The 16721-nt window shown below is 41.8% G+C and overlaps 1 protein-coding gene across 29 annotated transcripts in view; it reads right to left on the bottom strand.

The window, feature by feature from the left end:
* The window catches only part of LOC138735739 (disks large-associated protein 4-like), a 482104-nt gene that overhangs the window by 412056 nt on the left and 53327 nt on the right, over nt 1-16721 (bottom strand). For 20 of the 29 annotated variants that reach the window (XM_069884077.1, XM_069884064.1, XM_069884059.1 and 17 more), the window contains one exon: nt 14071-14155. The exons of 2 other annotated variants lie outside the window; for them this stretch is intronic. The gene's annotated coding sequence lies outside the window, so the exon portion shown is untranslated. Of the gene's footprint in view, nt 1-14070; nt 14156-15113; nt 15216-16721 lie in introns of all 29 variants that reach the window. 7 more of the 29 variants (XM_069884055.1, XM_069884054.1, XM_069884079.1 and 4 more) reach the window with 2 other exon arrangements.

Genomic DNA, 16721 nt, shown 5'->3' with positions numbered 1-16721 from the left:
TTGGCTTGGCTTCGCTGACGAAGATTAATGGAGGGGTAATGTCCACGTCAGCTGCAGGCTCGTTTGTGGCTGACAAGTCCGATGCGGGACAGGCAGACACGGTTGCAGCGGTTGCAAGGGAAAATTGGTTGGTTGGGGTTGGGTGTTGGGTTTTTCCTCCCTTGTCTTTTGTCAGTGAGGTGGGCTCTGCGGTCTTCTTCAAAGGAGGTTGCTGCGCGCCGAACTGTGAGGTGCCAAGATGCACGGTTTGAGGCAATATCAGCCCACTGGGGGTGATCAATGTGGCAGGCACCAAGAGATTTATTTAGGCAGTCCTTGTACCTCTTCTTTGGTGCACCTCTGTCTCGGTGGCCAGTGAAGAGCTCGCCATATAACACGATCTTGGGAAGGCGATGGTCCTCCATTCTGGAGACGTGACCTACCCAGCGCAGTTGGATCTTCAGCAGCATGGATTCGATGCTGTCGGCCTCTGCCATCTCGAGTACTTCGATGTTAGAGATGAAGTCGCTCCAATGAATGTTGAGATGGAGCGGAGACAACGCTGGTGGAAGCGTTCTAGGAGCCGTAGGTGATGCCGGTAGAGGACCCATGATTCAGAGCCGAACAGGAGTGTGGGTATGACAACGGCTCTGTATACGCTAATCTTTGTTAGGTTTTTCAGTTGGTTGTTTTTCCAGACTCTTTTGTGTAGTCTTCCAAAGGCGCTATTTGCCTTGGCGAGTCTGTTGTCTATCTCGTTGTCGATCCTTGCATCCGATGAAATGGTGCAGCCGAGATAGGTAAACTGGTTGACCGTTTTGAGTTTTGTGTGCCCGATGGAGATGTGGGGGGGGGGAGGGGGGCTGGTAGTCATGGTGGGGAGCTGGCTGATGGAGGACCTCAGTTTTCTTCAGGCTGACTTCCAGGCCAAACATTTTAGCAGTTCCTGCAAAACAGGACGTCAAGCGCTGAAGAGCTGGCTCTGAATGGGCAACTAAAGCGGCATCGTCTGCAAAGAGTAGTTCACGGACAAGTTGCTCTTGTGTCTTGGTGTGAGCTTGCAGGCGCCTCAGATTGAAGAGACTGCCATCCGTGCAGTACCGGATGTAAAAAGTGTCTTCATTGTTGAGGTCTTTCATGGCTTGTTTCAGCATCATGCTGAAGAGGATTGAAAAGAGGGTTGGTGCGAGAATGCAGCCTTGCTTCATGCCATTATATATTAAAAAAAACCACACACATATATTTCTGTTTGTCTGTTCTCCATGCAAATCAATATGGAGCACTCTAAAAATTTCCAAGGGGGTTTAGTAGGGGTAACATTTGACGCTGAATGTCATGTCCACATTAAACTTCATTGAATTTAAACTTTAAGGTCAAATGAAGTTCAAAAAATTCCAAAAAAAAATTGAATTTGCATCAGGGACGCCTCAATTAGATCCAGTGCTGTGCATCAACGTACATTCAGAACCCAGTTCAATATGGGCCCAACAAAGTGAATCAACATTGAGAGAAACTCTTTACAAACCTGTAGAGTTTGACGAAGGAGAAAGCGAGAGACAGCGGAGGGACATTCCTTGCCTCACTGTTGAATCTTCCAGACAAACAAGGAGCAGGCAGCGGGAAACAGAAATAAAAGATATTCATGCAGAATCACCATGAAGTGCTTTGGGTATTTTTTTTCAATTATGAAGTCAGCAACTGAGTTTCTTTATTTCCCTGGCAACACCAGGTATCTTGTGTGTGTGTGTGTGTGTGTGTGTGTGTGTGTGTGTGTGTGTGTGTGTGTGTGTGTGTGTGTGTGTGTGAGTGTGTGTGTGTATGCGGTGTGTGTGTGTGTGTGTGTGTGTGTGTGTGTGTGTGTGTGTGTGTGTGTGTGTGTGTGTGTGTGTGTGTGTGTGTGTATCTATCATGAAAGAGGTAAATCAATAATTCATTGTGTTCTCATCTTCCATTTTAATCAGTATCAATTAGGCATTTTGTCTTTAGAGGAACCAGGGTGGCATCAACTTTTATGTGACAGGGCAAAGAAAGAGGCCTTTCTGTAAATCACATTCATGCCATCCACCCATACCTATTTATGTTGATCCCATTCACTAGCATCTGGACAATATTCTTCCAGACCCTGATGACTTAAATTTCTGTCCAGATGATTTTTAACCACATAGAAATACCTGTCTCCTCCATTTTTCAAAAGCCACAGTCCAGATCGAAACACTCTCTGGGTGATAAAAAATATCTCCTCAAATCCCCACCAATTATTTTAATTTTCACCTTGAACCTTTCTTATTCATTTTAGTCCTAATCATGAAAAAAATCTTCTGATCCACCCTATCTCTGCCCTTCGTAATTTTGTATACATCTATCAGGTCACCCCTGCAGCCTCTTCTGCTCCAAGGAAAACGAAGTCCAGCCAAACCAGTTTCTCCTCACAACTGAAACCTTCCAATCTGTCACATCCTCTAAATCTTCTCTGCAGCTTCTCAGTGGAATTATGTCCTTCTCATAGGATGACATCTAGAAATGAAAATAATAGTCCAGCTCTCGCCTAACTAGAGATTTGTAAATTTGTGCAATGATTCCAAAGCTCTTATATTCCATGACTATCAAGACGAGGATCTTGCATGCCTTCTTTATTACCCTCCCTACTTGTACTGCCACCTTTAGTGATTGAGGTACACTTCCTGGGTCCATTCCATTCATATCTTTATTGGACCTCACCTTAAATTCTACTTTTTATTGCTTCACCCAACTGAGCACAATCTGCAAGGCTTGGGGGAAAAAAACTGTTGCCCAATCTGGACGCAAGGCCTCAAGTACTACAGGACCTCCTTCCAGATGGCAGAAGGGAGAACAGTTTACATGAGGGGTGTGTGGACTCCCTCACAATGTTTATTGCCTTTCACCTGCATCGGGTGTTGTAGTTATCCTTTGTGGTAGGAAGAAATCCCCCAGTGATCTTTTCCTGACTTCACTATCCTCTGCTGGGTCTTGCGGTCCGAGGTTATAAAGGTTCCAAACCAGTTGCACAGGATGCTCTCGATACATCCTCTGTAGAACATAGTGAGGATGGAAGGTGGGAGCTGAACTTTCCTCAGCCTTTGCTGGGCTTTCTTGGCTATGGAGTTGTGTTAAGGGACCAGGTGAGATACTCTGCCAAGTGCACTCCAAGGAACTTCATAATCTTGACAACCTCTACGGTGGAGCTGTCAACGGTCAGCAGAGCGTAGTTCCACCCCCCTCCCCCCCCCCACCCCCCCGGCCCTCCTGAGTTCGACAACTATCTCTTTCGTTTTATTAACATTCAGATACAGGTTGTTGGCTCTGTACCAGTCCGTTAGCGACTGCACCTCATCTCTGTACGCTGAATCCTCATTCATACTGATAAGGCCCATCACGGTCGCGTTGTCCTCAAACATGATGTGGTTTGAGCTGTGTTTAGCTGCTCATGGATCACACTGAAGATTAACAGCATGCTATGTGTGAAATTCATAAAGATCTGACCACACAAGCAATTATTTTGACTTAATAAAGAACAGTTAATGCTTCTTTGTCCAGTTGTGAGTCTAATTGGTCTGTTTTAGAAATAGATCATATTGCAATGTCAATTGGCTACTCATCTCCATTCCAATTTAGTGATCAAGCTACATCAAAGGAATGACACGATACCGCATTGAACAGCAGTGAGGGCTTTGAACGATCATGAAGACAAGGCTGTAAGTTTCACAGCAGCTATTTCAGCACTTGGCACAAAGCTTCTGGGTTTTTTTTTGCCTTTTGCTTAAAGACATCAGAAAAAGTCCAGAGGATTCAGTGCTGCTAATTTTGTCGGATGAATTCAATCCGACACTGCTTTCACCTTTCCCCTCGACGTGGTCCTTCAGCATTAAGTCATTTTGAGGCAACATTGAGCACGTCTATAGGAAACAGTGCCATCGGAGAGCAGCGGCAAACATCAAAACCCCACACAAGCCACCACATGCACTGTTTTTGCTGCTGCCATCAGGAAAGAGGTAGAGGTTCCACAAGACTCACCCCACCAGGTTTGGGAATAGTTGCTACCCCTCCACCATCAGACTCCTCAATGACAAAGTCAATCAGAGACTCATTTAAGGACACTTACTGGTGCAATTTATTGTTTTTCTTTTTGTTCTCTCTGTCTTGCATAGTCAGTTTGTTTACATTCATTATCTGTTTACAGTTCTTTGTTTACATGTTTACGCTGTGTACAGTTTTTTTTGCACTACCAATTAATGGTAATTAGGCCTCGCCCACAGGATAAAAGAATCTCAAGGTTGTATGTGATGCAATGTACGTACTCTGACAATAAATCTGAAATAAAAAGACACACTCATATTTTCACCACATTTGACAACATTGATGTCTGAATAATGGGTAACAATGAGTCAGAATATAGGATAGAGATCAATAATCTGCTTGTGAGGTGAGAGAACAATCCTAGTCCTAATGCCAGCAAGGTGAAGAAGTGTTTTGCAGACTTTAGTGAGGGGAACCCGAGGGACGATGCTACCATTGGTGCGATGGGTGAGAGGATCAGTCGAGAGGTTCCTGGGTATCCATGTATTGGAGGAACTGTTCTGCAGCCAACACATCAAGGCAACGGTGAAGAAGCCCCAGCAATGTCTCTACTTCCTCAAGAGTTTGTGGGAAATCAGCACGCCATTGAATATTTTATTGAACTTCTGCAGATGGATGGAGGACAGTTCACTGAATGGTTGCATCATTATCTAGTTTAGAAACTCAAGTGCCCAGGAAGGCTGAAGTCTGCAGCAAGTGACCATATCCTAAAGCGAACAAATTCATTATCAAACACCTTGAGGCACTTGTCAAGTATAGCTGATAGCTTTTTCATGTTCTCTGCTTAGTTCAAGTGCACAATAACTTTCATTATTCTTGCCTTGGGTTTTGCATTGCTTGGTTGCCTGGGTGCACCAGGGTTTTGCTTTGCTTTAAAGCAGACTGTTGATAGATGTCCCTTGATAATATAATTATGGAAACTAGGTTCACAAGAGCAATATTGAGTGTTCCCACACTCCTGTTCGGCTCTGAATCATGGGTCCTCTACCGGCATCACCTACGGCTCCTAGAACGATTCCACCAGCGTTGTCTCCGCTCCATCCTCAACATTCATTGGAGCGACTTCATCTCCAAGATTGAAGTACTCGAGATGGCAGAGGCTGACAGCATTGAATCCACGCTGCTGAAGATCAAACTGCGCTGGGTAGGTCACGTCTCCAGAATGGAGGACCATTGCCTTCCCAAGATCGAGTTATATGGCGAGCTCTCCACTGGCCACCGAGACAGAGGTGCACCAAAGAAGAGGTAGAAGGACTGCCTAAAGAAATCTCTTGGTGCCTGCCACATTGACCACTGCCAGTGGGCTAATATCGCCTCAAACCGTGCATCTTGGTGCCTCACAGTTTGGCGGGCAGCAACCTCCTTTGAAGAAGACCACAGAGCCCACCTCACTGACAAAAGGCAAAGGAGGAAAAACCCAACACCCAACCCCAACCAACCAATTTTCCCCTGCAGCCGCTGCAACCGTGTCTGCCTGTCCCGCATCGGACTTGTCAGCCACAAACGAGCCTGCAGCTGACGTGGACATTACCCCTCCATAAATCTTCGTCCGCGAGCCAAGCCAAAGAAGAAGAATATCTCCCTTCAGATAGTAATTCTCTTTCCTGGGTGATGTCACAAAAGTGAGCGTAACACTCTGGTGCTTCACTGGATGTTGCTATAAACCTTGCACTTGCTTGTCTGCTGTCTTGACCACCCAGATAATATCAAACGCTTGCTGAGGAGCCGACTGATAGCATGTTCACCCAGGATCTCCAAGTTGTGATCAGTTCATGTTCACCAAATAAGGTGCATTCACACAGGTTCTAAGAATGAGTGTCCAATCTGTGAAAGTTCTGCAACAGGTTCACCTGCCGCTCCAGCTACGAAACTTCCTTTTGAACTTCGGAACTGAGCGAAGGTGCTCACCCTGTTCAATTACTTTCACTGGCATTTCACATGTCCTGTTGGCTAATTGGACTGAAACCAGAGAGGTTTGTTTTAAAAATTGATTCCTCTTCGTTAAAGCACAGGGAACCCGGCCAGTCTTGCAGCTTCCATCGGAAGCAGGGATATATTACTAACGTTTTGGGCCTGAGGCCTTCCTCAAGGTATGAGTGAAAAAAGAACAAGCGTCTGATTTATTTGAAGTCTGGGGAAAGTAAGGGAGATGAATGGGAGGGGGAGGAGTACAGTCCCACAGAGAGAAAGTGTTAAAAACAGACCGCTGGAGGAACTCAGCCAGTCTTTTCAGCGTCCATTGGAAACAGACGTTTCGGGCTGAGCCCTTCTTCAAATAAGAAGCAAAATGAGACAGACACAGGAAATCTCAAAGTTTTACAATGCTGGTTTGGGAAGGAATCCACACCGACAAAAGGTGTTAATTGGATATGATAAGGGGGTAAGGTAAGAATTCATCACGTTTGTGAGAAAGGAGATGGAAGGGAGAGTGTTTCTCTCTCTCTCCTTAAATGAGTCCCTGATTGAGTTTGTTCAGGATTCTGAGGGTGGAAGGGCAGCAACTGTTCCTGATGGCACGAGTCTTGTAGCACCTAGACCTCTTTCCTGAAGGCAGCAGCGGGAACAGAGCATGTACTGGACATTGTGGATCCAAGGGACTCAAAACCAGCAGCAAACAGAAATTCAATGGCTACTTAAACAAAATTGGTTTTATTTTCTTAACGCAGAATAATAAGATCAATATTTAACTTAACACTATTAAATTACTTAACGCCCTCCTAATTCTAAGCATGTGTATGTGTGCGTATTCTCTTTCATTGTCCAGTCATTTACTGTTCACTTGTCCAAATTCACTGGTATCAAGCAATTTTTAGCATTGTGCCCAAAATTAAACAGTCATTACATTCAACAGGCTCTGGTACCTTCCAGTCAGGAAGGTCTTTGGTGGATGCAGAGAGATGTACTTTGTTTGATGGACACACAAACTGATTTCCTTCAATTAGCAATCGAAGTGTCTTTCCAAAAAAAACATGCCTCCTTTCAGGTTACCGCAAAGAGTTCCTTTCCCCTCTTTCAGGTGAAACACAATAACCAGCCACAACAGAAACCCATCTTGAAATGGGGTCTTGAGCGGGCTTTCACTGACTCCTGCAGCTTGTATCTGCCTCCCTTTCCTCTTTTTGTATCAGTTTCAATTTCTGCACTCACCAATCCAGCTTTTCTTCTGTTCAATGTGAACAAGTATGCCGGCTTCCGGAGACAGGTTGTGTATATGGCAGTAATGCAGCTTTTCAATGTAAAAAGGGTGAGGGAGAGAGAGAGAGAATGAAAAACAAAGGAGACCATGGGAAGAAAAATCAGGTGGGCGGTGGGGGTGGGAATGGATAGTTCTAATGGAAACCAGAGAAGTCCATGTTAATGTCATTCAGTTGGAGGATGCCCAGGTGTTCTTCCTCCAACTTGCAGGTGAAATTGCTCCTCTCATTCTTCCCTCTTACTTTCCCCAGCCGTTAATTCAGATACCTCTCTTTTATCACATTCCTCCAGGAAGGCCTCAGGCCAGAGATGTTGGTAATATATCTTTACATCCTATGGCCACTGCAAGAATGGCTGAGTTCCTCCAGCATCTTCGTGTTTCTTTCCATCTCATAGCATCTTCATTAAACTGATTCCTTTATCCCAATGCAATTTTATGTGCAATAAAATTTGACCATCTGTTGGGTATAAGCCCACCCTCTGCTGGACATCGTGACGCCCACGTCACGCTGCCACCCTTCCATAGATATATAACCCTGTGTTTCATTCAGTAGCCACGTTAGTCTAATAGAAGTAAAGGATGGGAAAGCATCACGTCTCCGAGTCTTAATTGCGTTAGTGCATACACGACACCATCCCTTGAACACATTCAATCCATTACTCAAATGATTGAAAGAATCAAAAGCAGCAGCTGTGATAATCTTGACATGTCAATGCTGCAATGAAGCTAATGTGAGCACAGGTAATTCAATTCATTGCTACAGCAAAATAAACCTCCAAATTCACAAGAAAGAAAAAAATATGACTTAGTCTCTCATCTACCCCATTAATCTTCTTTCCTCCCCATTGACAATTATCATAATTGTCTCGTTCAATGTATCCAAGCATCAAGTCTAATAATATTCACCATTCAACAGTTTAGAACCACGCGCAGCTCCATGTGCAGAACCATTTTCAATTTGCTGTGTACTCATCCATAAGACGGTATTGGTGACATTAATAGATAACCCAATCATCTTTCAGGATGTCACAATACCAATCCAGTATGAGACTCCTGCATCCACGTGGAACAAATGTTGAACCACCATATTTCTCTGTTCTGTCTTTTACCCAATTATACTGGACAAAGAAGATTTTTTTCTTCTTAATCACTTTTGGGTGTATGTTATAGATTTTGGGCAGCTGATCACAAAAAAATCGCTTTATAATTTTCCTTTCATGTACCGTTTTTTAAATATAGCCTATTTTTGTGATTTCCTAATCACATTTTATGTCTACTTCAAGCATACAAAACCAGAAAGTGAAACTTGGACATCTTCCCTGCTGATCTTGGTGCAGTCCGTGACGAACATGGTGAAAGATTTCTTCAGGACCATGGAAAAGCGGTCAAGGCAACTGGAATCCATCGATACTGCCTGACCATTGTTGGACATGGACATGAGAGGCATCAGATGCTGAGTACAAATGAAAATCATTGGCAAAACATTTTTAGGGTGGTTGAACTAACGCAATGTGTCAGCACCATTATGCGATTAAACATGTCAAATTCAATTAAATTTAATTTAATGTTTCTCCAATTTCCCCACGTGATTCAGGAAATCTGAAATTATCTTTGTGTTCAGCTTGTTGTCGTCCATCATAACCCTCAATTTTTTTTTCAAGAAGCAAATTTTTGAAAAAAATTGTTGTCAAGTGTTATGAGCAAAATTATAGAAGGTATAACAAATATGATTTAATTGGCTCTGAGAATTCAATGGGTCAGTCAGTACTTAATACAACCCTTGGACTATGCCAGCCCTGTGGCAAGAATAGCCTTTTTCAGCCTCACCCTAACAGCTTTGAAGCCTCTGTTACGCAGCCATCTCATCACCAGTGAAGACCAGGCCGCTATGCTCAGCAACTTGAGGTCTTGCCCCAGTACCACTATGGCAGCCTCGAACAGCTGGTTCTGCCAGTAGTCTAGTTCACGGTTTTAAAAGTGGCAGCATGGTTAGTTTAACGCTATTACAGCGCCAGCAACTCGGGTTCGAATCTGGCACTGTCTGTTAGCAGTTTCTTCGTTCTCCCTGTGGCCTGTGTGGGTTTTCTCCAGGGGATCCTGTACCCTCCCACTGTTTAAAATTTCCCAATTTCTGGCCAATTGGGCAGCACAAGCTTGTGGGCCGAAAGAACCTGTTACCATGCTGTATTCTAAATTTAACATTTAAATTTAAAAATTTAGAAATGTTAAAAAATCTCTGACAGAGATATCTAAAACCCGTAGAAATATCTAATTAAAAATGCAAACTAGAGTTGGTTAATTTATTATAAAAGTTGTGTAAAATTAAAGAATAATCAACAAGAAAGTTTACCTAAAAAGATGGGGAATTTGTCAGGTGTCCGTACCACCTGTAGCTGGTCCAGTGTGAAGGGGTCAGGCACTTCTGTTCAGCCCCTCAGTGCAGTGCTGAATGCCCCAGGACTCAGCAGGGGTGGAGTGAATGATCACATAGTCCCGAATCTTCCCTCCGGAGTGATTCATCCTTCCGCACGACCGTGCAAAGGTGTGGGTTTCAGAACACATTGATGTGCAATATGGTTTGCTGGGAATTTGGCGCAAACCACTGGATTCTGTCAATCTGGTCCAGAGGAGCATAGCATTGTTAAAGCAGAACAAAAATGTGAAAACACGGAGCAGCAAGCAATCCAAAAATGGGCAGAACTGGTAATAATGAAAAATATTAAATTTAGTACACTTCTATGATATTCTGTTTTATTGGAAATCAACAACTTTAGAAGAATGCCTCAAAGTTTTAAAATTAAAAAAAACAATAATTTGAATGCTTTAGAGGTGTTTTCCTTAACATCGTCCCATAAATATTGGCTTTTGCCCAATGGGTAATGACCCAGACCTATGCATCAGAAATGTCATGTGCACAAAAGACCATTATCCCATGTTATAAGCAGGGCTCCCTCAACAATGAAAAGTCAATTTGTTCCAGGTCTTGTCCCTTGAGCCAAGTTTCATCTCAGCTTTCATTCTCTGCCCTAAATTACTTTACCATCTCAATGAGGCGAGACCACACTTGGAGTTTTGTGAGCAGTTTTGGGCTACTCATTTAAGAAAAGATGTGCTGATAATGGAGAGAATGCAAAGGAGGTTCATTAAGAGGATTCCAGGAATGAAAGGGTTAACACATGAGGAGTGTTTGACAGTTCTTGGCCTGTACTCAAGTACATTTTAGAAATGGGGGGAGGATCTCATCGAAACATTTTGAATGTTAAAAGGCACGGACAGAGGGGATGTAGAAAAGTTGTTTCCCACAGTGGAAGAATCTGGGACAAGAGGCCACAGCTTCAGAATCGAAAGGTGTCTGCTTAGAACAGAGAGGCGTAGTATTTTCTTTCAGCCAGAGAATGATAAATCTGTGAAATTTGTTTCCCCAGGCAGTTGTAGAGGCTGGTCACTGGGGGTATTTAAGAAAGAGATTGATGGGTTCTTGATTAGCAAGGGTATCAAAGATTTTGGGGAGAATGCTGAGCAGTGGGAATGGATCAACTCATGATTAAATGGGTTGAATAGCCTATTTCTGATATAGGTCTTATCTGTTCATATACATTTTAAAATGCATATCTTGATCCATTCCCCATTCCTTCCACCATCTCCCTTTTCGCCAGTCCTGACCCCAACTCTGATACTTGGAGCCATTCTGCCTATCCCCTCTTTTCTGACCCTTCTCCTCTTCCCCCCACTCTAACTTTAATAGCTGCTCATTTTTCAATGTACATGTGAACTTGAAAGCATCACTCACCTGGGACCATAGAATTTTTTTTTAAATCAGGAATTTAGCAATTACATATCATATACCAGGGCCACAAATTGCAAAGTGTTTCAATATGTTACAAATTCATTGAAAGTTAAGTTTTCTTAACAATGAACCATCAGTCCTTTTGTATTTAAAATATTTATATCCAGCCCTTGCTTCAGAAGCAACAACCAAATATTTTCCATCAAAAGCCATTCTCTCTGCAATTACCCTTTAACTTCCATGAGGTTGGGCTTGTTTATACCATATCTTTCTTGCAATATCTCGGCAATGCCCTTTCAGCTTAACTCCACTTCATCAGATAAGCATCACCGCCACTCTCCAGATACCAGAACACACTGGCAGAAGTGGAGGTCAGCCAACATATGTTATAGATTTTTACTGGGTCGAATTGGATGCAGCCAATCTCTAAATACATCCATGATATTGCCAGAACTTAAAGTGGTCAACGACACTGATTAAATGGACTGTGAGAAAGCATTCACAGTTTTTATGCAGCTGTAAAGTGATCCACATACTTAATAGCTGAAAACCAGAAAGTCAATCTTTAATTAATCACAAATAAGTCTCACTTATCCTTTGCAAAGTGGAAGGTGAATTTGCTTAATTGGTCTTGTGTTTAATGCATGTAGATTCTTTTGTTGCTAATACAACAAAGGCAGAGATTGCAAAAGGTAGAAAATATTAATATTGACAAAAAGGTGTTTATAAGCTTCTGGTTGAAACCATTACCACTAATGTGGTCAAAATTGATGATGGAAACTGCACAAATACACCTGTTATTGAATCAGAGTAAATAATAACGAAGTTTTACCTTCACAGCACGGAAATCAGTCATTCAGTTCAGCTGACAATGCATGTGTTTATGAGCCACACTAACTTCTATCCACTCTATTTAATTAATCACATTCAATCAACACAGCACTAGATGACTGCACTGAATATGAAATAATTTGATACAATGCCCTGCGTGCAGGAAATAAATAACCAAGTTATTCATGAAAATTCAAGAGCAAATTGAATTATTAATTTTCTGCAACACCTCCAGAAAAATATTCCCACAAGCAATATGCCCTTCTCTGGCAGAACATACAATTGCACCCTCTGAATAACTGTTTCTTTCCTGCTTCCTTTGACACTGGGTCATTCGTCATTCCTTTTTACTGAGTTCACACCCTTTATTCAGAATGACCACTTGCCTTTGGAACTCCCTCTCCAGATTTCTCCATCCCCACCACACACTTCCTTGCTTTCAATATACTCCTGAAAACTAACTTATCTGTACTTTTTCTATGGCCAGTATTCACTTCATCCTTCCTGCTTGGGCTAAACTGATTTTCTAGACATTTATGTAACTCTTGAAAACATTACTCTAATATGGAAAATGCTTCCTAAAGTCAGGTTCTTTCAGAAAGATAAACTTACAGGAAATGTCTTTAGAAGTTGAGCCAACCAAATCATATTTAAAACTTCTCTGTGCATTGTCACCATGTCAAGGTGAAGATGCTTGTGTGCTCCTGTAATCCCGAGGGCGATGTCGTCTGGAGCTATGCTCCTGGTAGGGCCACCCATAGCGGTAAAGTCAAGGGTGAGGTCCCTGACAGAGAACAATCCAACAAAGTCCTCAATGGTGGAACAGGTGGATGAAGTTACTCTGACTCAACGACTGAGAAGGTGGACGAAGGCTGCAACAAATCCATCATCTCCAATCTTCATGGTTTCCTGGCCATTGGAATTAGTTGGTTGATTGATGAAGTATCGTGCGCTTCTTGATGTGCAACATCAGGTACACATTAAACAAATACATGCTCAGGTGTCTTCATTCTGTGGATCAACAGAATGAAGGCTACAAGGGACAGCCACGACAATGTAAAACCATCCACTAAATCCATCCCATTGCTTGCTTTTGGCTTGTGCCTTGAAGAAGGGCTCAGGCCCAAAACATCAGTAATACTTTACCTCCTATGGATGCTGTGAGACTGGCTGAGTTCCTCCAGCATTTACTGTATGTTCCCCTGCTATTAATTGTTCATCTCAACAGAATTAAATGATCCCAACCATCATGTCCGTGGGAAGACCATAATTTGATTTCATGTCTACAGGCTAAATTAATAAATCAGCAAATATTTCCACTACTGATTATTATTCAGTACACACGAAGAATATCTAAGAGGATGATGTGAGAAGATGGTACAAATAGCTTGATGATATTGAACGACTGGTCTTCAGCTTGAAGTCCCAGAGACCCATTTTCATCCAACAAGCAATGTCAACCTTCAGCTGTCAAAATTTGCAACAGATGGAGGGGAAACAAATCAATATAAATCTTTTGGGAGAGAGCTGCAAGTTATAATTAGATACAACTGCTTGCAAATTAACATGAATAGTTTATGGATCACAAAATGTACAGCTTTTGGCTACTGAGCTGTTTTCCATCACAGCAGAGCAATGCCTTCACAAGGCATGAAGTTAATCAAAGACATCTTAGGAGCTAATTATGACAAACATAACCCCCTCAGCAATGCCAGGGAATCCTCCGATCGGACTGAAATTTGAATGGGATTGAAAAAAAAAATTCAGCATAATTATGTGGTTTCAAATGGTCAAAGTTGACATTTATCACCAAATTATTATTTCTTCTAGGTGTTACGAGTTTTCAAGCCTATAGCCAATAATTAGTTCCGTTAATTACCAAAAAGATCAACAAACTATTGGGATTATAGACCCGGCACACAATTAAACATGGCATTTGAAATGGACTGCATGTGAATGGCTATTATTAGTGATCTCCACCTTTCAACTTCATCAATGTTCTCCTACTTTATTAACCAGATGAAGCAAAGATTGCCATTCTTCCGTGACATTTATGATAATGAAGGATGCAATCGCAAATAAAAATAAACTCAAGAAGCATTCCAGTCATTCAGAGAGCAGCAGTCTAAATATACTTCTACTCCTGTAATTGTTGAGTTTAATTATATCTTGCAAATATCACCTTGCTTGTTCGCGAGATGATGTTTGAGCTTCATCAGGTTCTGCATCGGCAAGAGCATAACCTTTCACAGGGTGGTTTGGGGCTTCTGTAAAGCAATAAAACAATTAGCCACAGCAAGAACCATGTCAATACTTAATATCCAGCCAATTCAATGCAAGTACAGTGCTACTGGGTCAGGTTTCATGACGACGTGTTGACGCAGTGCAAAGCTGTAACTTTACAAATTCATTGGATAGAATTGTTTTCAATGTTAAGACTGCAGATATAATTTAGCTTTTACAGAAAATAAATTTCCTTTTGAGAATACGGTTTGCTTGCAAGATGCTTGAAATTCTCTGAAAGGAATGTGGAAGAAAGGTCACAAAATTTAAAAGTTTAATTTTTCTTGACGGGTTGATGAATTATAATTTAAGAATACTAATAATAGCAACTTCGTCTCAAATAATAACAATATTTTTTAATCAAACAGATGTACTGCTGGGGATACAATAATTTTAGGCTTCATCCTGGAATTAACATTATTAATTGAGCATCGCTTTAAAGTTGCCTTGAATCTTAATAGCACCTATTGTCGAGAAAGAAATGGAGACACAACAAGCAGAACAAATGTCAAATGGCTGTTGAATTACATTTTAATTCATTAAAACACTGAGGTAGCTTTTAGCTTTCACTACAGGTTGTAAACCATCATTTGTTGACCAATCAAGAAATCTCACACTGAATCACTGAAGATGGTCCAATATGAATCCTTCCTGTTACCACCAGCAACAGTTTTCTTTTTTTTTAAAAAAAATTGGCTGAGCTTTGGTTTGTTTTTCCACACAAATCTTGGATGGCAAATCTTTAGAAATAGTGACTGAATATTCACTCATTGGGGTGATCAGATACTGAGTCCATTTCTGGTCTAAAGTCACTGACTTTATTGGGAATCATAGAATTAAGTTTTGTGCCAGAACTACAATTTTGCTCTCAATGTCACCAAGACCAAGAAGCTTACTGTTAACTTTAGGAAGGGAAAGCTAAATTTAGGAAGGACCACACACCTGTCCTCAATGATGGCACAGAGGTGGAGAGGGGAAATACCTTCACATTTCTGGAAGTAGGAGCACTTGAAGACCTCTCCTGGAGACAGCACATCATGGCATCTGCGAAGAAGGCACACTGATGCATCCAATTCCTAAGATTTGGCTGAACATTCTTGCAGCTGCATTGCTTTATAACAGCTTACAAATAAAGAATACACTCACTCTTTTTTTTCCAACACACCATAAAACAACTTTCTTTTATTCTACGAGACACAACAATGAATTCTTCAACTCCCCGAACACCACCCAGCCACATCCCTCGACCTTCTCATTGAACCTGATGTCGTTACTCTCCTACTCTCAAACTTTTGCAGATGCACTGTGGAAAGTGTCCTGACTAATTGCATCACACACTGATTTGGTCATTCAAATGCCCAGGGCAGAAGGCCACTGAAGGTAGCAAATACAGCCAGGTCCACCATGGGCTCGAACCTTCCATCCATTGAAGAATCTCTGTGAGGCGCTGCCTCAAGAAGCCAGTCAATATCATAAAGGACCCCCATCACCCTAGCATAGACACAACCATTCCTCATTGGGGAAAAAGGAGCAGAAACCTGAGATCCAGTTTATGGTGTCGCAACAACAACTTCACACTCATTGTTAGCAAACTGAGGAACTGATTATGGACCAGAAAGGGGAAACCAGGAGAACATAAACTAGCTGTTATTGAGGGGTGGGGAGTGGAAAGGGTTAAGAATTTCAAACTCCTGGATGTCAACAACTCTGAAGATCTGTCCTGGGGCATTCACATTGATGCAATCTTGCCAGCAGCTATACTTCATTCAGAGTTTGAGGAGATTTAGTATGTTACCAAAGACTCGTACAAATTTCTCCTGGTGGACCGTGGAGAGCTTACTGACTGGTTGAATCACTGTCTGGCATGGAGGTGCCAATCACAAGACAGGAAAAGGCAACAGAAGGTTGTAAACTCAGCCTGCACCATCACAGACATTTGTCTTGTCTCCAATAAGGACATCCACAAGAGGCCCCCACCATCCAGGCCATACCCTTTTCTCACTGGTACACTCAGGAGGAGGTGGAGGAACTTGAAGATGAACACCCAACAGTACAGAAACAGCTTCTTCCCCTTTGCCATCAGATTTCTGAATGGTCGATGAACCACAGACACCACCTCCTCACTTTTTCTTTTTCTTTTGCTCTAAATTATTATTATTTTTTAAAATGTAATTCATAGCAATTTTTGCCACCATAATGCTGTCACAGAACAATAAATTTCGTGACACATGCTCATGACAAGGAATTTTGATTCTCCATGTTCAAGAGCTGTTTCTTTCCCAAGATTACTAGGCTTTTGAACCTCCCCTTACTGCATTAATCATAAACTACTCCGCCATACAAAGCTCTGCATGATCTTAATATCATTCTTTTACTTTGCAGAATGGTAAATGTAAATATTTATTATCAATTTTTTGTATTTATTATCTTTTTAATTTAATGTATACTATTATTAGCTCTTAACTTAGTATCTTTTTGGTGCATAGGTAAAGTGCACGTCAAATTCGTTACTTATTCAAAGATATTAGCATCCTGTGGAAAGAAGAATTT

The sequence above is a fragment of the Narcine bancroftii genome, chromosome 6, assembly GCF_036971445.1.
Source record: "Narcine bancroftii isolate sNarBan1 chromosome 6, sNarBan1.hap1, whole genome shotgun sequence".
Taxonomy (NCBI): Eukaryota; Metazoa; Chordata; class Chondrichthyes; order Torpediniformes; family Narcinidae; genus Narcine; species Narcine bancroftii.
Note: the sequence above shows the minus strand (reverse complement) of the source record. Positions and strands in the feature narration are given on the sequence as shown.